Below are 24,847 nucleotides of genomic sequence, written 5' to 3' on the forward strand. Positions count from 1 at the left end.
GATTTTTTTATTTTGCTCTACAATTGATTGAGGCAGTACGAAGTCTGCCGGGTCAACTAGTTAATTTTATATAAAGAATTAGGTGCAATAGAATTTTATGTTGTTAAAAGTATGAGTGAAAAGCGTAATTATGAAAATTGTGGTAACTAAATAAGTCGTAAATAAATGTCATAAATTAGTGAGTTGGTGTTGAAATCACGTAGAGGGTCCAGGGACCGCGTGAATTAATTGTAAGGGTTTTATCAATTAGAGGGCATAGGGGACCGCGTGACTTAGGTTTAAGGTTTTAGCCACGTCGAGGGCCGCGTTGACCGCGTGGATATAGGTTAAGAAAGCCGCGTGTATGTAGAACAATCCAGGGGACTCAGAGTGAGTGAGTAAGTGTGTGATATTAATTAAGGTTCGTGAAGGTAAATCGATTTTATAATCATAGTTAAGGAAATGGCCAAAGGTATTTGGCTAAATTAAAGGTTAGTTAATAATTGTTTTAAAATCGTCAAAGGTCGTTGAGGTAAGGTAAAAAGGTTTATAAGGTTACGAGGTGTATAAGGAAAAAGGTTAATAAGGTTAAATAAATAAAGTTTAAAATTCTTAACAGTGAAATAAGTAAATTAATTATAAATCATCCTTCCATATCCTTCTCTTACAAATTAAATTTTACAATGACCCTGACCCTAAGATCCGGCTTTGGGAGGCCGTTATCACTTCCAGTGGCGCCCTTGATAATGGACGACCAGTGTAACAGCATAGCCCTGTTATACAATAAAAGAAGGACGTGGATTAGTAAACATTCCAGATCATATTTTCAACACAATCTGGAGTATTTAAATGAATTATAAATACTTATCATTAAATTTCAAATTTTGAGTTTCATTTTATGCTATTTGTTATTTAATACTTCCATATAATATACAACTTTCAGAATACGTGCAAGCGAAAAAACCTTCAAAGACTACTCTAAGGTAGTTGGATCAATGTGTTTCACTATGTGTTATTATGAAAATCATAAAGAAAAAGCCCAACATGAAAATTCAACACAAGATATACTAAAGCATAAAGAAAATAGTGATAACGATCAAGATTCATTAGACAAAGAATTTGCGTACTGTTATCAGTTTTATAAAAATTTTTAGATTTTCAATTAGAATAGTTTTTTTCTTTGTTCGTATAAATATAATCATAAACAAGTACAAAGAGATAAATATTTAATTTGAAAATGATGAATAAGTTCGAAAAGCGGTAACTTTCATTTAAATTGTAGTGTTAAAATAAAAATATTTAAATTTTCAAGCTTTATCTCTACTTTAAAATACTGTTGATGCTTTTGATGTCAATAATTTTAATGAAAAGTTACCGGTTGAAAGCTCAAAAAAAATACGGACATTCATTTTTTGATTGATCTGACAGTCTTGACAATAATTGAAACTTCAATTCGTTAATCGTGTTGAAAACCTTCAATTATCAGTTTCAAAATAAGTAGTTCTAGAGATTTGTTACTCACTAAGTCTGAAGCAGTGACTATTCACTGTTTCACATCTATAAGTATACCAATTGGTGTACTTATAGCTATAAGATAGTGTGTATATCGTATTTTTCAGTGGCTTTCGTTGCTTCAGATTTAGAGAGTACATTTAATTAATTTGTCATCATTTAAATAGAGATTTGAATGTTTTGTTTCGTGATGTTGAAATAAGAAGTAAATTTATAAAGACAAATACAAAACAAAAGTACAATTAATAAAATTAATTTCCTGATAAAATCATTAAAATTTATTCAAAAATTAATAGTTCCTCTGCATTGCTCGCAAGCATAAAATTTACTTTTTTGTTATTGTTTGAAAGTAAATATTCCTTCGGAAGAATTAAAAAAAAAAATTTCTTTCTAGATGTATGATTGTTACAGGTTCTAAAATATTACTTATTACGCTTTCATATTAGACTATCGTCTCAATACGACTATTACTTATTAAGATATCAATAATCATATTTTTATTTAAATTGTATTGAGAATACTTTTTTTATACGCTATACGATTTCTTAACAAAAAAATTAACAAACAAATTAATTTTTATTTGATTTAATTTTTTTATTTGAACATCTTGAGGCATAATGAAAATATTTTGGATTAGACTTTATAAATTCAAACTATTAATATGTTTATTGAAAACGGATATTTAAACAAAGGTTTGTTATTTCGCTCCAAATATTCTATTTAAACTTTTTTTGAGTTGAACTGTTTTCTTTTATCAAATAACGAAGTAAAATAAATATTAAAAACAAAAAAAAATCTTATAACAGCGCAGGGAATTATACAAAATAATAAATTATTTCGACGCTGGGACTGCTAGGTTTTAAAAACTTAGAATAAATTTAAGCAGTTATTTTTTAGATTAGTGACAAGTAATCAAATCAAAAACGTTTTTTTTTACCGTTTTTTCATCAGTGATTTCACAAAATATTTAAAGTATTATGCTTATCAATATTATATTTTAAATATAGACTAAGCTATCAAAAAGTTTTTTTTTTATAATGAAATTCAATAATTATAGTCAAAGCTACGGCATTCTTAATAATAATTCTAATAAAGACGGAAAAATATCGTCTAATGTTCTTGATGATCGGAAATCAAAAATGCAATTCAACAACCATGCAAAAATTCTGTTCTAGATATTGTATATTTAATATAAATAATGTTTTATTTTGTAACGGGGTAAATTTGAATTTACCACGTTTAAATAAGTCGAAAATAAAATCCATTATGTGTACTATCGGTCATGTGACATTGCCACCCAGGGTATTCCGGGTAGGTAGCGACTAGACGTCCAGAAGTGGAAATTTCAATTGCTCGATCGTCAACCACATTGAATTAAGTAGGAGAAGAAAGACAACCAAAGTCAAGAAGTGAGGGAGCAATTATAACGGGGACCGAAACGAGAATCGGGCATTAGTGACCGGAACGACCAGACTGAACGGACCTAGTCCAATCGAGGAAAAGTTTAACAGCTGAGGAGACGCTACGATAGGACTCCATTCTAACCGCCGATATTTAGACGCTGCGAGTTTATATTAGGTTGAAGGAGAGAACGGGTAGAGGAGAGGTTAGAGATAGAGAAAGAGGAGAGACAAGGGACAATTACTGGAACGAGACGAAAAATTTACAATCACCAGACCAGACCAGGACGAAACCAAGACAAACACAACGACGAGAAAGGAACCAAAGAGTTAAAGTGTTGTAAAGGTATTTATTTAAAATTTTTCCAGGCAGGAAGCCGGAAAATTTTAATTAATGCATCGTCGTACGTCTGGTAGCGTCGCGTCTTAGCGTTCAAAAATTTATTACTCGTAATTCGAATAATTAAATTCATAAAGCGAAAATTAATAATTTAAACCCGGAATTAAACTATATAAAATAATTAATTAATAAACTCCAGGCAGGTAGCCGGAGCCATTGCGTTAGTAAAATATTTCCAGGCAGGTAGCCGGAATTATTCTAGAAGTTTCTAGGTGAATCGTGGAACTCACGCATAGGAAAACTGTAAAATCTAGTCACGAATATCTAGTCGAGAATATTAATTAATTATAAGTAATTTAAATGATAAAACAAATAAAATAATTATCAATCGAATTAACAGAAAATTGTCTTGATAAAATATAAAGAAAAGGTCAAGGTCACTGACATAATTGAATTAAGGAAAATTACGGAAAATAATTAGTTAAATAAAATAATTAATTAAGGAAACCAAGTAAATGAAATAATCGTGATTATAAAAGTACCTGAAAGAACGCGTGTAGGAAACGAAACAATTGTGATGGCGGGACTTCGAGTATGAGAAAAAATTAAGAAACGCGTCACTAATTTACTGAACAAAAAGTCGTGATATGATTGAAGTAAAAATAAGTGATAAGAAAGTGATAAAAGGGAATAATAAAAATAAAGGAAGATTAAAATCAGTTGATGAATTAATTAATAATTATATAATTTCCTAAATTAATTAATTTATTTATTGCGGGAAACTTATTGTAATTTCAGTGTGTGTAAAATAAGTCCAGGGGACAGAGTGAGTGTGTGAGTAAAATAAATAAGAATTTTAATGGAAAATTTAGTAGTTAAGTATCGCGAAGGTTAAGCGATTTTTAACAATTGTGCGTGTGAATGTGTGGAAATGCCAAAAGTAGTTGGCTAATTTTAGTGGAAATTTTAGTAATTAAGTATCATGAAGGTTAAGCGATTTTTAACTATTGTGTGTGTGAGTGTGTGGAAATGCCAAAGGTAGTTGGCTAAATTTAGTGGAAAATTTAGTAATTAAGTATCGTGAAGGTTAAGCGATTTTTAACAATTGTGTGTGTGAGTGTGTGGAAGTGCCAAAGGTAGTTGGCCAATTTTAATCAAGAAATTATTGCGGGTTAAAATAAATAAGGTTTTAATAGACGTATAAAGTTATAACAAATAAAAGGTTAATTAAGGTTTAAGGTTTATAAGGCATAATGTTATAAGGTTTATAAAAAGTTATAAGGTTTATAAAAGGTATGATGTATAAGGTTTATAAAAAGCTCTAAGTGAATAAGGGGTATATAAAGGTTAAATAGGTTCTTGAGTAAATAAAAAGGTATAAATTGTTCATCGGAGAAGTAAATTATTTATAAGTTATCCTTCCTCATCCTTCTCTTACAATTAAATAAATTACACCGACCCTGACGATTTAAGATCCGGTTCTGGAAGGCTGTTATCACTTCCAGTGGCGCCCTTAAAAAGGTAATTTAAGGACGACCAGAGTAACAGCATAGCCCTGTTATAATTTTTTGCAAAAAATAATTATATGAAGATTTTTGAAATAAAAAATAATTCATAATCGATATTTTATTGTGAAACGAAATTTAATAAATTCCATAAAATGGTATTTCCCGATAATGCGTTAAAAAAACGTGCTTATCAATTCCTAACTTTACAATATAAATTTCTCAATGAAGCGCAATAATATTATACGGTTTTTAAATGGAAGAGCATTTGGCGTAATATCGAATGGGTCTAAGTTTGATTCTCAGTTCGGACTACCTAATTACTTTTTTCAATGTATCTATGCATTAGAAACATCCTGTCGGAATTTTTATCGGATTTGCTCATGCCATAGTTTTCATGAAGAAGTAGAGGACGCTTTATGTATTGTTGTTTGCTCAGGAAGTTAGTACATTCTGCTGCTAGTCATTTTACAAAACCTTCACTTTTTGCATCAATACACATGCATTTTCATACAATACATGCATGAAAATATTACACTACTTTTTACTTACCCTGTACATTGAGTTTTACTATGGAACATATAACCAGTAAACTATATTTATTCACTACTGAATTCTACGACAGCCCATAGTAAATTAAGTTGGTAGTGAACTATAGAACACTACAACAAATAAAATTCACCACAGTAAAACGATTTAGAGTACCTATTGAAGAAATATAATGCACTATAGTAAAATGAACTGCAGCACCTTTTTTATTATTACAATAGAAATTATAATTTTTTTTAAGGGCCAGTTTATTAAACCGGGTTTATTTTTAATCCGGTATTTAATATTACTGCTAGTATATCTAATATTATTAATATATAGACATACTATTAGAAAACATGTCAAAAAATATTTCAAATTTTTGGATACATTCTGAAATGCACGCTATAATAAGTAAATCAAAATACCTATTGAAATACGTAAGATATGTTTGGATCGAGATATTTATACCTGTAACATTATATTCATGAGGATTTTAACTAATATTATTTTAGAGGAAAATTTTGACTAGGGGCCGAGATGCCATCATGAATTCATGATTGAATTGATCTTTAGATAATATTAATGCATCTAAAACAAAGATTTAAACTTATCAATTGATAACTGACGGTTGATATTAATGCACTTATTTTTTAGAGTGAAGAAAAATTTTTTTAATATTTTTTAAAAAATAACTCTTTTAATTGTAGTGATTATATGAACTGAACAGCAATATACACTTTTAATAATTAGCCTTAAATATGATCATGATTTCATGATCAATCTAGTTTGTTATTATCAGGAATTTGAAATCGACTGTTCTTAATATTATGAATCATGATAGAATATTTCCTAATATATATCGATATACTTACAATATAAAACAATGTTCGAAATAAAATTATTTCATTATTTTAACAGCTGCAAACATAAAAAATTAATTAATATATGATTATGATTTCATAATAAATTTGTCTGTGTATCATTATGAGTTTATAACAAATTTTCGTAGATGTAAATCATAGAAAAAAAAAGTTATTTTATTAATCTATTTACACGCTTAATTTGAAGATAGGGAACGTAAAAAAAAAAACCTTTTCATAATATTCTTATGAATTCATGAAATAAATTAATTTTGAAATCGTAGTGATCTTATGGAATTATTTTAACTTCGTAGTAAATCATCCTGTAGATTATAATTTCATCATAATATATTTATCCTGTTACTTTTATAAGTTTATTGTAAATTCTTGATGATATGTGAGCTATGGAGTCAAAAAAAAAGTTAAGAATTTTTTATCACTAATTTATTAAACTATTATGATAAAGTTGTTTTGGATAGCAAAATTAAAACATATATCTTCACTATTATAACTTGCCTGTTAATTATCACCCTCACAAACTTATGCTAGTCAAAGCATGATACACTTATGTTAAAACAATTAAAATTTAATTAGCTTACAATGTACGCATTCAGATATTATTATATGTTTATGATAAATATTAAGTTTTAACACCACACTAAAAAAAAAATTTGTTATCTTAACAAAAGTCAAGATTACGCAGTTATTTGTTAAGATAACAAATCCATCTTGGTCAACACAACGAAGTAACATTTATTATGGTAAGTAAAGTGAAGTTGCCGTCATAACAAATTTCATGCGTTAAGCTCAATATTAAATTAGGTTTTATAAAGATTTCTTGATTCGAGAAAATTTTACTTCACCTAAGATCTTACAACGCGTCACGATAAATTCTCTTGAGTCAAAAAAATCTAGGGCTGTACTCAAGATCGAGATTATATTGATCTCGTCTTGATCTCTTTTACAAATCCTGATTACTTTTACAAATTAATTTGTAAAAATATGATTGGAATAAAACATAAAAGGGATGAATCAAATAGTAACGATGATAGTGGTAGTGCTTGTACATTTAGTTGTCTATCTAATATTTATTTAAATTTGCATGGTTTATTGGGAAATATTAAATGGATATTTTAGTTTTGATTTCTGAATTTCTCGCATAAAATAAATCAGAATTTTGATCTTACGATTTACTAGAGGTGCACCTCTCGTAACACGTGTTTGAGCAAGATTCTGGAATACGTATCTTGAGTACGGATCCTAGCTGCTAGTGCCTTTTTCTACGTATGTGTATTTCGCAAGATCGTGTATCAAAAAACCTGTGTCAAGATTTATGTATGTCGTGCTCATGGTATCGTACACAAGAATATTAAAGATATGTTGAATACGTGCAATGAAACAGTGTATGACACATGTTTTGCACCAGTAACTTACAGTAGGTACTTAGGCATGACTTGCTCAACATCTGCTCAAAGCCAAAGGCACGAATTTCATGTGTAAGGCTTCCATTAGGTTTACATTTTAAATCTGGTCAGTGTCTCAAGTATTTGCGGCAACACACATACGTAGAAAAAGACACTAGCACCTTTCAATGTTGAGAGCAGACTTTCTCAAGAATTAAAAAAAATTTTATATAGGTGGAGAAAAAGATTTATTATGAATATTATTTATATAATTTAATACTCATAAACTTTATTTAATATGTTATATCATATAAAAATATCGTTAGAAAATATGAAAATAAATAATTTGTATTCAGAAAAAATTCAATAACAAATTCAAGACATTTTAAAAATCATCCTAATTATAAAATATAAACCAATGAAATAATTGTGAAAAATATTTAAAATTAATTTTAAAAAAATTCAGAATAACTCGACCAAGACAAGATCTTACCAAGATAAGACAAGACGATATAATGAATCGACTGATTTTCGAGATTAATACGAGACTTACATTTTGAGCTCGAGATCAAGACGAGAAGGAAAGTATAAAGATCAAAACAAGATCGTTTTCCGAGTTCCGGTGACTTAGATGTTTGTCAGCTGACTGGCTGTTCTGTCTCCGCAGATTCAGTACAAAAAATTATAAAATTATAAATTGTCCAAGGTCGCATCTCAGGTTACCCTAGCGAACGACGTCGAGGCCCGGGACTCATACTTCGTCATGAGTTTAGACTACGGGCCACGACGGTGTTCGCAGAAATCGCTTATCAGCTATATCAGCAAAAGAAATTTAAAAATTTTTATGTAATTATAACTAAAGCCAGAACGTAACATCAAGTACATCCTAACTCTAATTTAAATATATTTTACTATTCAATCAAATGTTAGTTTAATTACGGTCAAACTTAAAAACTTTAATATAAACGCTTAAGCAATTTCTCATAATCGAGTAGAGATTTTAATTCAATAAAAATGATTTTCTTGAGACAAACTAGTTTTTGTTTGTTCGAACGAATTTGGTTTCACTGAAGAGGAAATTCATCAAACTCCTAGGGAGTTTGATATCAGTACCTTATTTTTTACAGTGTATCGTTTTTCATAAAATAATGACATTATAGTAAGAGTGTTGAGAGATCATTAAAAAAAAGTTAAATTTACGTTCATTATAACCTACGTGTAGATTTATTTGAAACTTCGATTATGATATTGTTTTCAAGACAATCTTACATATTAATATGTATTGCCTAGGAATCTCATATTTGTGTCAAGATATGAGATTCGTCATGATAATCATGATGAGTCTCATCGTGGTATCAAAATTTTTTTACATGGGTAGAAATATATTTTTTATACATATTTTATGAATATTTATATATTTTTCATGTATTTTTACTATATTTTTCATACTAAAAATATTCATTTTTTATATATTAACACTTATTTTTATTATCAATTTTTTTTACGGGGGACGTTAAGGGAATAAAGAAATGATTTTTGTAGTCCAATAATGCCCTTGAACATTCTAAAAATAATATATTTCGATAAAAAACTTTTTTCTTTTCAGTGTATTCATTTATTCTGGATACGCGATCAATGAAATTTTTAACTTCTTCAATAACAATAGTACATTGCAGGCAGCAAATGAGTAGTCATGTGAAAATGCAATGAAATTTAATCAGTGGCACTAGTTCATTGTGGCTAGAAGGTATCCAATTAGTTCAAAGTCATTTGGGTTATCAATGAGTAAATTACATAATTGACTCACTACTACAATATATGAAGGAAAATAAAAAACTAGTTAAGACAACTGCATAAAACTTTTTATCAACAACATTTACAAAATTGATTGAAAGAAATCAATGATTACTATTAACTCAAAACAGTATTTTTTCAAATTCATAGCTGTTTTTATCACATGCATAGACGACTTCAGCTCCATCTCTTTTTTTTTACTGAAATCTCACATTTCATTTCGTCAAATACATCGTTTTTGACTGAAATATTTATGTGGTAAGCCTAAAACCGTAAAGTCTTTTATTCAAACCTCCCTTTAAAATTGGTTTAATTTCCACGTTTTTGAAAAATTGAAATTCAGTTGAGTCAAGTGCAGATAGGCCAAGTACGCAGCGTATTTCGGAAGGAAACACGATTTTTATCAGTGTATGTTTATGAAAATAAAAAAAAATCGGTCTGTCGGTTGACCCTGTGGGCCAGCCCCAAAACTTCCCGCCCATTTCGAGCTTCTTGAGCTCGAAAAAATGTTGTGGATACATTTTCGAGCTCTTCGAGCTCGATAATAATTTTGTATGCCTTTGTTTTCGAAAATAACGTTTTTTACTATTTTTTCTACAACGATATCTCTCGAACGAATAAACCGATTGAGACGTTTAAGGTGGCAATCGACGCTATTTATTGAGTTCTACAACTGATTAGATTTTGGAATTGATTTATTGAGTCTTTTTTGCGAAATTTCCAAAATACTAAAAAAAATTTTTTTTTCTAATTCTTTCGTTAACGGTTTCTCTTGAACGAATGAACCGATTTTGATGGTTCAGGTGTCATTCGACGTGACTCACAAAGTTTTAGAGATGATTAGATTTAGGAATCAGTCCATAGAGCGAATTAAAAGTTATTCAAAAAAAAAATTTTTGAAAAAAATTTACTTTTGAAATATGTCCGAACGTACAATACGGATTAAGCTCAAATTTTCAGTGTTTATAGTAAATAATAAGCCGCGTCGAATGACACCTTGAAGATCAAAATCGGTTCATCCGTTCAAAAGTTACAGAATATTTACATACGTTCGTACGTACGTACACTCGGACATCATCTTGAATTTAGTCAGAATAGCTTCCTAGAAGCTCAAAACGTCGACACCTGTTGAAATTTCGATTTTCACAAATCGGGGTGAAACCAATAACTTCCCAAATTTTTGAAAATTTGCAATTTTCTTAGCGGAAAGTTAAAAATTCGAGCATGTGCAGGATTGGAACCGCGGACCTCACGCTTGAAAGTTTAACCCGCTACCCGTTGATCTAAGAGACTGACTTGAAAGGCAAGTTTAGTATGAACTTCAAGTAATAAAATTCTTATACGTTATAGATTCTTAGTCAACAAAGTTTTATATTTGATTCATTTATTATTGACATATAGTTATATAGAGTTATATATGTTATATATAATTACAACTACGTTAGCTATATACAATCATAACTAAGTTTTCTAAACTTAATCCTGAATATAAGGCTGAATCAGACATGATCATGTATAATTTCAGGCCTGATCATACATGAACAGCATGGTCATGTCTGAAAAATTTTATCCTGGGTCAATTAAATACAGTCGAGTCTCGTTATGAACCCGCATAAAGGGGTGTAGGGGAATATAATTCTAAGAATTTGTGTACCCCCACTCTGTCAGCGCAGGCGACAGTCGTGAGTTGAACTTCCCCTACTTTTTAAGCGTGTGAGTGTGTACGTGATTGTTTCCAGTATCTCGTTATGAGTCCGTTTGACTTGAGTGTTATGTTTCTTATATGTAAATAGGACTAATATGATAAATAAACTCTTAATTTTTTTTCATGAATATACGGTCTCATATCGAGACTCTAAAATTAATTTTTTTTTCACGTTGTGGAGGGGGAAGGTCTTCCGTGGAAATCCTGGTTCACGGACTCATAACGAGCGGACTCATAACGAGACTCGACTGTAGTTTTTTTTTACATAATATTTTATTTTTTTTTTAACGAAGATTGGCTTTAGCAATTTTATGCAAAAATACTTTAAATTGATCAGTCTTTAAACTTCAAATAAAATGTTATTTATTATATTACATCTGTGTTTTTCAATTGTGATGTCAAAGTTGATAATTTAGAAATACAGAAGGAATAAGCTAATTATATTGAAGCAAGTATAATTTAAAATTATCTAGAGAAACTATGCTTGTTATTTTCTAAAAATAACTATCTTCACCTGCATACTTAGTTTTTTTTTTAGTAGATATATCTTGAATTTTTATTTTTATGACACTGACCGTTTGAGTCAGTTATAAATATATTTGTGAGTTATACTTAACATACATACGGGTTCAATATCACCAGAATAGTTATATCATATTTGATGGCTATGGCAATAAATGCCCACATGGAAAAATATATAAGTGAAAATTATATGCAACATATATGTCACATATATAACATATATGTGCGCAAAAAAAAAAATTTGTCAACTAACTTTTCAGATAAATGTATGCATAGATGAAAGCATAAATGCTTACATAAAATTTAAAATATAGAATACATATATTAGAGATAGATGCTATATAAATGGAGACATATATGTGGATATATAAGTAAAAATATATGTAGACATATATGTACACATTTATGCCGACATAGATTGAGAAATATGTGTCGACATATATGCAGACATATATATAGACATAAATTTCACGGAATATGTGCACATATATGCAGACATATACGTCTACATGCACGTCAAATTTCATTATGAATTGAGGAAAAATTTTTCGGGCCTGGCCCCGCATGAAAAAGCTATATATTGTTAAAACTATATAAAAAAAATATATGGTGAATATGTGATAAATATTTAGCGGCAAAAATATCTATATTGAAAAACTATGTTTTTTACATATATTTGATTATATATTTATAATAATATATTTAGCCATATATGTTTTGTATTTTTCTATATATATTATCTCATATAATGCTCAACATATTCTTGCCATATATGGATAGAATATATGTTATTTATAAGTATAATATCATAAACTTGATATATACGTCCGTATATTTTGATCCATATAATTAGTGGTATATGGTCTCTATATGATTGATTATATATGAAAGGATTTATATGTTTAAATATATGGTTCGCAGTATATTGGAATTATATTTTTCCAATATATCAGAACTTAGATTTTTCGCAATATATTAAAAATTTTACTTTTTCAATATACTTTTTCAATTTCTACACAATTCCATAAAAAAAAGTCAAATTTATTATTTTTTTTTCTTTTCATTGACCTTACATTTACTGAATCAATAACGAAATAACCTAAGAAAAGTAAAAAAAGTGATATATATTTTACAATGTACTGGAAACCATATATAAAAAATACAAACAATACTATTAATTAATATACTACTTTCAATATAATATACACAAACGCAAAAAATTGAAAAAACAGAAAAATTTTATGAATTTTTTAGTAATTTTTGGAAGGCTGTAACTTTGTGAAAAATAATCGTGTCGAGATTTTAAAAAAAGCATTTTATAGCTTGAAATCTCTAGTTTCGGTGCATTTTTATCGGAAATTTTTTAGAGGTCTGGTTATTACGCTAACATGAGAAATACCGCGAGACAAAAAATTTATGAATTTTTTTTTCCCAAGGAGCCCAAGGACCGTGGAAAAATTTTGTCAACTAAACCAATGCATAGGTGATTTGGCAAATTTATTCAGCTCCAATTTGGCTTTTTTTTTAACCTTGTAGGATAATTTGTCGCAGAGATATCAGCCTTCAAACAAAAAATGATCCTTTTGGCTTTGATCATCGATATTTCAGGTACCAATGATTGTACAGTGAATTTGAGGGTGGCGTTGAATACTTGGATGCATTCTCTACAAGACCCGTTCATCATTCTTTGGAAGAAACAGTTTTTTTTATTTTCAACATCCTTCAGAAGTAAGTACAAAAAAAATGACTTTTTTTTTTTGGTTTTTTAGTAAATCAACCGCTACTCTGCAAATATCGATAAAAAAATATTGTTGCCAGGGACTTTTTTAGCTTAATGTACCCCCAATAACCCTATAAATTTTTTAATTGATCTATCAAGCCGTTTTTTGGGGGTGATCGATCAAAGTTTTGCTAAACAATTAAGGGAACACGTTTTGGTCCTTTAATTGTGTAATCATAATCAAAATAAAAAAATAATTTTTTTTCTACTTTTCTTTCATTTTTGCACTGGTAACTCAGTAAATGTGAGGGGAAGAGAAAAAAAACGAAAAATTTCTAAAAAAGTCCACAAAACTTGTTCCTTTAATTGTTTAGCAAAACTTTGATCGATCACCCCCCAAAAACGACTTGATAGATCAATTTAAAAATTTATAGGGTTATTGGGAGTACATTAAGCTAAAATTCCCTAGCAACAATATTTTTTCTATCGATATTTGCAGAGTAGCGGTTGATTTACTAAAAAACCAAAACAAGTCTTTTTTTTGTACTTACTTCTAAAGGGTATTAAAAATAAAAAAAATTGTTTTTTCCAAAAAATAATAAATGGGTCTTGTAGAGAATTTATCCAAGTTTATAACGCCGCCCTTAAATTCACTGTACAATCATTGGTACCTGAAATATCGATGATCAAAGCCAAAAGGATCATTTTTTGTTTGAAGGCTGATATCTCTGCGACAAATTATCCTACAAGGTTAAAAAAAAGCCAAATTGAAGCTGAATAAATTTGCCAAATCACCTATGCATTGGTTTAGTTGACAAAATTTTTCCACGGTCCTTGGGCTCCTTGGGAAAAAAAAATTCATAAATTTTTTGTCTCGCGGTATTTCTCATGTTAGCGTAATAACCAGACCTCTAAAAAATTTCCGATAAAAATGCACCGAAACTAGAGATTTCAAGCTATAAAATGCTTTTTTTAAAATCTCGACACGATTATTTTTCACAAAGTTACAGCCTTCCAAAAATTACTAAAAAATTCATAAAATTTTTCTGTTTTTTCAATTTTTTGCGTTAGTGTATCAATATAAAAAAGATATATTAGAATATATATGTAAACCATACATAAAAAAGTAATATATTTATAAATATATTGGTAATATATTTTAACAATATATTTTTATTTAATATATCATCATATATTAATACGGCAAAAATATTAATATTATTCTACATATTCTACAATATATCACATTATAATATTCATATGTTTTCACATATAAAGCTTTATCATTCGGGGGTAGCTCAACTGCAGACTACTCGCGTGAGAACGAATTGGTCTGGGTTCGATTCCAAGCTCGGGCAAACCAAATTATTTTTCTTTAATGATTCAATAAGCCCTACACTGAGAAATTTCCTTTTCTGATTAAAATTCCCAAACTGTTTCCTGCACCGATTTCCATAAACAAAAAAAAAAAATTCCAAATCTTGTCGACTTAAAAATTATTTTTGAAAATGTGTATTTTATATAGGCCTATATATATGCGTGCATCTTTGCATTTCTATATGTAGAATTATATGCATTCCTATATGTAGACATGTATGTAGACATTTATGTAGACATATACGTAGACATTTATGGCTGTATATACGTCTACATATATATCTACATATATGCTGACATTCATGTCTGCATCTATATCTGCATAGATATGTACTTGTATGTATGCATAAATGTCTTTCATATTCTTATATCAATGTCTAAATATACGTATGCATATACGTAGCTATATATTTTACAATTATCAAAATATATTTTTTTTTGCATAACTTAAAATATATTTTGGCGCAAAAAAAAAATACGTCGGAATATATACTTTATATAAGTAATATATATTTTTATATATGTGAAATATATAACACATATATGTTTGCATATATTTTCCGCATATATATATTTCCATGCGGGTATATTAGAAAAAAATCACATGAATGATTTCGAAGGCAGCTAAAGAGTATTGGTGCCGATGTTGGATTTCCTGAAGATATGATTGTTCAAACTCGTCAAAGCAGTTTTCTAGACGTCCCCGTCCAATCAATAGCTTTGGAGTTATGACGATTTAAAAAATATAATTGTTTATAACAATTGTTTATATAATTGTTTATAACAATTGTTTGTGTTACGTTTGAACGAAATAAACTTTATTTTCGGAATCCACAACTCAAAATACGGTTGCAAAAACCCCTGGCTTTAAAAATGCATACGGATATCTTCTTCCAGAAGAGAAATTAACGAAAATTCCATTAGATTTTGAACTATAAAATCTCTGACTAAAATTTTACTAGACATAAACATATTAACACGTGTTGTAGTTTTTAGGCCCCGAAAATATTAATATAAGTGGAAATAGTGTGGTCTATATTGCTGTCACTATAGTACTACGCACACGTAAGTTCCCTTTGCTACGGTGTAGACGTATATTTATGTCCTTCTTACCAAAAACGTAGAACAGCGGGGCTTTTACGAATATTTCTTTTTATTTAAACTTTCAGATGCTCTGTTACCTTTACTACCTGTGCACAATAAAACTAAGGGTATTCAAATTTTCTATAGATTTTTCTCTACAACTTTTATATATCACGTTTCGCCGAAATTTATTCAATTTTTCGATAAAACGCTCATGAAAAGTGGTACAATTTTTTTTTTTTTTTCACTTGTCTAATCGAAATTTTACTTTGATTTTTTGGTATATGTTTAGTAATCATGTTCCGAAGCTTATCTCAAAAAATCAGACCTGGCTGGACCTGTTTCCGATTATCAGGTCTATTTGACTGGACTACTAATACATACATCTGTACGGGGTGTGATTTGGCTTGAATAATTAGTGTGACTTGCTCGGGAAAGTAGGGAATCTATCAAGGGGTGAACAAGCGGATAATTGTTTGTTGAGAACCTGAAAGAAACAAGTGAAGGAAGCCTTTTACATAGGGTATAGGAAGAACTTGCGCCCCACCACTAATCCTACCCAAGCATTTTGATCAAAGCTGGAAGTCTGGTAGCACGGTGGGCCTTTCAAAGCCCACTGTAACCAGAGTCTCTCTATTTCCTGATATGAAAGTAGTTTCGCCCGAGAGAAGTAGAACTCGTGGAGGCTGTGGTTAGATACCACGCGCAACGAGAATTTTTTATTATACCTCCGAATAATGTCCACTTTAGTCATTTCGACTAAGAGTGTCGTTTGTGTAGAAAATGGGGGTGCCCACAACGTGTGTATGCCCAAAAGGGTGAGGAAACAGCTTCCTGTCGGTGGAGGTAGACTTAGGTCTCGTTACATTAATTAATTATGTACGGGGTTATTTGTTCAATAATCTACAATCATTTATACACGAGGAATTCTTCCATAGAACCGTTAATACAATAAATTTAGTAATTACAAAATTATTAAACAAATATATTCAACACTCTAATAATTGTAACTTCAAACATTCGTGTTAATGTTAACTCAATGATAGAGTGTTAATGTGATTGTTCAAGATGATTGATGTAGTTAAAATGAAACTATTGAAACGTAGCGTTAAGGACGATTTAACTAACAACACGTTTTTTTTTGTCTTTTTTTCTTAAATGCTACAATATTTAAGAGACATTAGTTTTGAGAGTAGATTGATGTATTCTAGACCACCGAACTGTACTTGACATATTATGCAGAGAAGTAGTCCACTTCGAAAATTCCGAAGCAAGTTCGCATAGTTGACATTTAAATTTTCTTTCGTTTTAATTATGGTTATTAAAATCTATCGAATAACCAACAAATTTTTAAATTATTCAAATTAACATTTTATACTAACTTTTGTGAAAGCTTATGCCAGCAATATCAATCAACTTCAACGGAGAGAAAACCAATTGAAATATATATGACTTCTGCAAGTTAATGTTGAAAGGTGGACTCGATATCATCAATAGTAATCAACTGTCATGTGTAACATTGTTTTGGAATGATTCAAAATATGGTTTATACTACTCAAAAAATATAATAAACGAGTTCCAAATCTGGTACGGCTGCAAATTTTTCTGTAAATAACAAAATTATTTTTATTCTTTTACGCACTTACAGGAAGACTCAGTTTATATTTCACTTATTGATTAAGAGTTCTGATATTTATTGACGTACCATTTTCACTGTGGTGATCTCCATTGAAAGCTGAGATTAGTCTATATCTATTGTTCAAACAGTATATTTTCTTACAGTCTACTTTAGTTTATTGGTTGTTATTTTATCTACCATATTGACAATGAGTAAAAACCATACATACCATACATACCATATATACTACAAAAACTTTAACCTTCGAGTTAGAAATAGTGTAAAAAACGATTAGCACTTCCGAGAAATAATGCGATTCTTCATCAATTAAATGTTAGTAATTGTTAACTTCGTTTTCTTAATCAAACTGCAAAATGAGTTAAGACACATTCACACCGTGTTTTACTGTGTAATATTTAATAAAGTAAAAAAGTCACTTCGTTGATTTTACTTTAGCAAAATATTGCAAATATACTTAACAACTTGACTGAGTCAGCTGAGAGCAAACAGAGAGTGACGTAATCAAATTTCCAATAATGTGAACGCGTGCGCACGTCTTGTATTACCCATAGCCATGAGGTTCGCTATCAACATGAGGAAGCTCTGATGTTTTTTAGAAACATTATAGTCAGTACATTACAAGAGTAGTGACTTTTTCATCGTATCGTTTGGATTTTCACGAAATATGCCATGTTTGAATTGTAATAACTACGAAATTCGTAAAATTACGATTCTTAATCAAAAATACCATCTTCTAAAAAAAGTTCTCGTATATGTGTTATGATTTGTCTAACGTGACAAGATTATATTTTATAATAGATTCTAGTAACTCATGAAAGGAATGAAAACTTTCAGCATGACTTATTCTAATACACTGTATTCAACCTGTTGTAGATGCATCGTATGAAACATGAAATATAATTTCCAATTTTTCGTGAAATTAATACTAACAGATAAGCAATAAAATTGAAATAAACTGTGAAAAGTTAAGAGTTTAAAAAATCACTTATTTTATGATCTGCGTAATCTTATATGTATCACAGTAGGTCAAAAAACACAAATACTTTTTTTTTATTTTTGTAACTAAAAAGTCGCTTGCTAGACATCTGTAGAAAAGTCTTACTAAGTATGAGTTCTTAGTATTAATAGGAAAATTCTCCACATCGCGGTTGTTCAATTTTAGGTGAGTCCTGAACAAAAAAAAAAAAAAAAAAATCTCAATGTTTATTAAACACACAACAATTCAAAATACATAATCTTGTAGGACATTGAACGCTCACCAAAAAAGTTTTTTCATGATTTTTTCACTAATCTTCCCTGGCGGATTTTTGATCATTGTAAAACCATCGTAAAACGATGGTCGGATGACCGTAAATTTACGGTACCGATAAATGACCGTATACCGACTGTTAAAGAAGCGTTCTTTGGTGGTGAAAGACAAGTGCCATTGTGAAAATTCTCGATAGTAACTGTATAGTTGATGTTTTGCATGTTCATTATATTTTTGCTGACTAGTGACCGTAAATTAACAGGTAATAAACGGCCTTTCTATGGTCATTGATGAGTATAGGAATTGTCAAAAACCGAAATCGAGGTGGTTCATTTACAGTATTGAGTGAGTCAAACACTTGTCAATCAAGCGTATAGTGTCGGTAAGTAAGATACTTTTCGTTAGTGAACTATCGATTAGTTGTCGGTCAGATTTTTCATTTTTTAAATGTCTTTGATAGCCAGTGACAGGATCCAAGTATATTGAAATTATTCGTGTCGTGAGAAAATGTAAAAAACAATGAAATAATAAGATTTTTAATCATTATAGGGTTAGAACTTCAAATATAAATGAGTTTACATAAAATAAAAAGAGATATAGTATTAGTGAATTTATTAGTTGTTAACAACAGCAGAGTTAAATCATCATCAATGGATTAACAGTTTTAAATAAAAATTAGTACGTTCAAAATGCATTTTACTTATAAATTAATATTATATAATAAAAATGACTATATACGTCGTCTTTTTTTTGTTCTAATCACCCGGGGAAAAAAGATATATATAATAAGATATAATCACATTTTATTGTATATAATTTTATGTAATTATATATAAATATTGGACTGCTTTTTTTTTGCGACTATTTTTTTTTTTCGCTCCCATCCCGAAATTTTGTTGAAATTACCTCCAAAAAATTCCCGGAGACTTTGAGCCCTTAATATTAATATTAAGTACTTTACCAGAGCAGGTGAAGATTTCCCATTTAAAATACACGCAAATTTGGGTTTTTATTTTTCAACTTCTATAATTCCGCGGCATTTTATGATATCATCTCGCCCAAAGTCAGAATTTTCTCAGAATTAAATGCTCTACAATAGTGCCCCTTATCGCGAAGTCGTAACTCATACGGGTGGCGTAGTACGGACTGCTAAACCGAATTTTTTCATCGAAATCTTGTTTTTTCACTCATTATCTCATAAACAACAAGACCTACATAAAAAGTGTAAATGACAATTTTATAGAAAATTTAATTTTCTACAAAAAAGGTCCCGAGCACCAAATCACTTAGATTGATATTTTCTGAGATATTAGACAAATAAAAAATCAATGTTTTCTAAGATTTGATTTGACATTTTATGGGAATTTAATGCTACGTAAACTCCAATAATTAATATCTCAGAAAATATTAATCTTAGTGATTTAGTGCTAGGGACCTTTTTTGTAGAAAATTAAATTTTCTATAAAATTGTCATAAACATTTTTTCTGTAGGTCTTGTTGTTTATGGAATAATGAGTGAAAAAACAAGATTTCGATGAAAAGATTCGGTTTAGCAGTCCGTACTACACCACCCGTATAAGTTACGACTTCGCGATAAGGGGCACTATTGTAGAGTATTTAATTCTGAGAAAATTCTGACTTTGGGCGAGATGATATCATAAAAGGCCGCGGAATTATAGAAGTTGAAAAATAAAAACCCAAATTTGCGTGTATTTTAAATGGGAAATCTTCACCTGCTCTGGGAAAGTACTTAATATTAATATTAAAGGCTTAAACCCTCAGGGAATTTTTTCGGGGGTATTTCTAACAAAATTTCGGGATGGGAGTAAAAAAAAAATAGTCGCAAAAAAAAGCAGTCTAATAAATATATATAATTATATATTTATAGATATGTAAATATATATTTTTATAAAAATTTACATAATTATGTTATCTCATATACATATAATCATATATAATTATACATTCGGTCGAAAAAATTCTCTATAATTATCTAAATTTTATGTAATTATAAAAAATTTTATATAATTACATAAAATTTTATACAATGAAGTTTTAAAAAGTTTTATCGAATGGCAATTTCTAAGTGAATATTAAGCTGTTCAGGTGTGTGAATCATAATATTTTGTGAAATAATTTAGATACGACCATACAACGTAAGGTCATTCATAAAAACTATGTAATTATTTATTAAATAAATTCTATAAATTTTTTTAATTTATTACCGCATTTACCAATTTTATAAAGAAAAACTTTTATCTAAATTTTTGGAAATAGACTAACAAGACCCAAAGCGCGATGATAGCTACAAAATTTTAAAGTTTCAACAATAAATTAAGTTATAAAAAACTGTGATATAAAATTTAAAAAGTCATAGTTAAGTTTAAAAGATTTTAACTACCCGAGAAAAAATTTTTATATATAATCATATAAAATAATATATAATTATATATAAAAAATGGGAAAATATAATCATATATATATATATATATATATATATATATATATATATATATATATATATATAATTACATGTTATGTCTGCCGCTTTGATTTAATTTAATTTTCCGGGATTTCTCCCTTTGGTAGCGATAGAAAAATTTAACGAGCGAATTGGAGGTTGCGGACAACAATAAAGAATATGAGGAAGGTTTTCACTTCCTATATTTATTATTTAATGTGGGTTTTTCAAAAAGTGTGAACCCAAACGTCTTCGAGCTTGGTTACGTTGCATTTATTAATCGATCAACGGAGAGCAAAGATATTAATATTGTCTCTCACTTATCTTTAGCTGATTCATTCTTCTAACACGGCAGGATTTTATCCCTCTAGAACTTTGCAGCTCACTCGGCCTCCTCCGGATGGATTCGGTTGAATGGACGCGGCTGGGGTTGTAGGAAAAAGTCTTAAGTGCTATTTTCAAAGGAACTCACTAAGTTAAGATTTTGATCTTTTGTCTTTTTATTTAACTTTTCAATTACAGCACTTATACACTATAATTGTTACAATGGATTTCACTCATAAAAGATGTATAACCATTCAATTGATTACGTTTATTTTTAATTGCTTTTAATATATGCGTCCTTATTTAGCCTTATGGCTTTTTATGCGCAGATTATCTCGACCCGAGATCGGAAAATAATTACACTTGCTTCTTGTGTCACTATTCGATCGAGCCGGAGTGATTTTTATAATAATTGTAAATTACAAAATAATAATGCCACACGATATGAAAATATCGGTCTAGTACCTTTATCAATTTACAACTTAACTGAATCTAAATATAAGATAAACCGCTGTTAATAAAATAATACCGCTGCACGATATGAAAATATCGGCCTAATACCTTTTATTAAGGACGGTTACTTATTGCCTTCTCTCGGACAGATTTTTGCAATAAGATTACGGGCTATCGACGCCGTTTACGCGGGCCGTAGGACTGGAAATTTAAAGATCTGATCAACAACCACGAAACCGTATTACGCGGATCGTAGGACTCGAGATCTGAAAATTTGATTAACAACTAAGGCCCTGAGCCATGGTGCTCAGGTTATTTAAAAACTTTGATTGATGTTTGATGGGAGTAATTAAATTGTTGTTATTGGTGGAAAATGACGACAAATTTTTATTTATTCGTCAATCGTTATTGCAAGAATCGTCGATCTAATTTTATACGCATAAATGGTGGTAAAACTGACGCTGCGTTTTCGCGTGCTTTTGTAAAGAGGAGTTTCGTAAATTTATTTATGAAATAAAATAAATCAATAAAAAAAAAATTAATTGGACATAACACATATATAATTTTATAAAATCATATATATTATATATAATTATATATGATTATATATAGTTATATTTGGCCGTTTTTTATATATAATTATATATAATTTTATATGATTATAATACAAAAATTTTTTCTCGGAAGGGTTAATTGTTAGTCGAGGTTTCACTATCTTTAAAAATTGATGAATTTTAAAATATAGTGAAACCTAAACTTACAATTAACTTTCTCAGTAAGATAATTTACAGATAAATTGAGCAAAATATAGATAGCCCGAACTATGTCGGTATCGCGCCGATCCCGGTCAAAAAAATAACTTTATTTTTACGTAATTTTCAGAATTTAAAATAAAGCAAGTCTAGGAAGATAAAAGCAAGTCAAGTTGAAGTTCCTTTTTTTTTTTTAATAAATGAAAAAAATATTTTAAGACATAAAAATACGTTTGGTTTTGACTTGCTTTTGACTAAGTTGTCTTACTTAGTACCTATTTACGCCAACTAAGTCGAATTCGAGTTAAGTTTAACTTGACTTTGACTTAGTTGATTTATATTTTGAAGTTAATAAAGTCATATTGAAGTTTAAAAAAAAATGTATGCAGAAAAAGTTATTGATAGTATATAAAATAGATGTAGTACACATAGTAATTAATTTAATAATATATAATTCCTTAATTGAATAATAAAATTTAGAAAGAAATAAACATTTTTAATTATCAATTTTAATTATTAACAATCGATTAAACTTATCAATAATAACTTCTAAAGTGAAGTACATTAGCTGCATTATTTCATTACAAAATTATATTAAATTTTAATTATTCTAATTACGTACTACAAATTTTTTTCTTTTATTTAAATAATTATTTTAATGAATCATTACAACATTGAAAAGCAGAGTAAATTTCTGAGGTTGAGTAGAATAATTCGAAATTTATGTGCTAAAATATCTGAAATTATAAATAGTATAAGATTATATGAAAGTAATAAAAAATGTAATGAATATCATACGTCATCATACATCTCGAAAAAAAGAAATATTTGTCCCAAACAAATCAATTTCTTTGTGGCTTTTTTTAAACATTTCTTAGCAACAAATACATATATTTGGTACAACTGAATATGACAGTTGATTCATATAATTTTATAATTTAGCTGAAATATATTATTTATTTGTGGTAAATAATCGATATATTTTTAGTAAAGATATTAAATTTCTAACGAATAACGGAAAATTTGGTGATACTTGAACACATGGCCCAACTAACCTTTATTTACAGAAACTGGATCATTTATTTACTCCGAATTAATCACTTATTTCACGCAATTCAATTGCTCAATTATATTATTATTTTCTTACAATTAAATATTTATCTGACCATAACAAAATATGCGTTATATTTAGCACAAATAAATCTTTTTTTCAGTATTATACCTACAATAGCTTTCTTTAATTTCCAATATAATCTAAAATAGTTTTTAACTATGGTTATTCACTAATAGATTTTCATAAACTATTAAAAATAGAATTGAACGAAGCTTACTATTAATTTATAATATTCGAATGGAATGCTTGGATGAATGTTTAGTTTTTTTATCAACCTAGGTTAGGGAAGTTAGAGCTCCTTCCTTTAATGCTGTCGAAGGGATTTTAGATCTAGGTATTACATCAAACTTATTTTCAACAATCCAGTGTATGAATGCGTATTTCATGTTTGTTATATTGATTAAAATAATATAAAATCACTTATTTTTATTAGTAAATAGTTTGGTTTCACGTCAAATAAGAAGTCACTCTAGCAATAATAATGGCGTCATTCACTTTAGTAACACACAATGTGGTGGCGGTATCAGTAGATAAAACCGAACACTATTGGTGAGTTTGAATATAGGCGCCCTCTTTGTCCCCTACATATGTTTAATTTTTTCCTTCATAAGATATATATGTGCACGTTTATCGAATATACTTCTTACATAAATAATTTGTCAATTATTCCGGTAGAAATATTAAAAAAACTGTATTCAAGTTTTTTTTTAGTACACTAATATAATACTGTGAAATTTGTATGTATAATATATTTATATAAATGTTGCAAGATCGTGTAGACAATAAAATAACCAACCAGAAAAATTCTACTCACAAATGAAAAAAAAAAAAAAAACATTTTAACTGAATTCCTTTAAATGCATTAAACATGAATATCGGTAAGTTCTCGTATTTACTTTTTTTACTGTTCGTTTCACTAAAAAATATATTAAATTGTAAGCTTTATTGCATTCGAATTCATAATTCATCCATCATTGCTGTCAGATTAATTAAAATTTTTTTTTTGTTTCAAGATAATTTTAAGAAGTTTTAATAAATTAAATAACCGTTTGATAACTACAAAAAAAGTTATATTTATGTGTTTATTAATTATTAAATTTTTCAACCTGTAAACTTTTAAGTAA

The 24,847-nt window shown here is 28.9% G+C and overlaps 1 long non-coding RNA gene across 1 annotated transcript; it reads right to left on the reverse strand.

Moving 5' to 3' along the window:
• Positions 1–17,143: 17,143 nt before the first annotated feature.
• Positions 17,144–17,837, reverse strand: LOC103576049 (uncharacterized). Its single transcript, XR_549343.1, has 3 exons — positions 17,579–17,837; positions 17,437–17,483; positions 17,144–17,336 (listed from the first exon to the last, which is right to left on the reverse strand). It is a non-coding gene; the product is annotated as an uncharacterized LOC103576049 (long non-coding RNA).
• Positions 17,838–24,847: the final 7,010 nt, after the last annotated feature.

This window comes from Microplitis demolitor, unplaced genomic scaffold (assembly GCF_026212275.2).
Source record: "Microplitis demolitor isolate Queensland-Clemson2020A unplaced genomic scaffold, iyMicDemo2.1a ctg00000110.1, whole genome shotgun sequence".
In the NCBI taxonomy this organism is placed as follows: Eukaryota; Metazoa; Arthropoda; class Insecta; order Hymenoptera; family Braconidae; genus Microplitis; species Microplitis demolitor.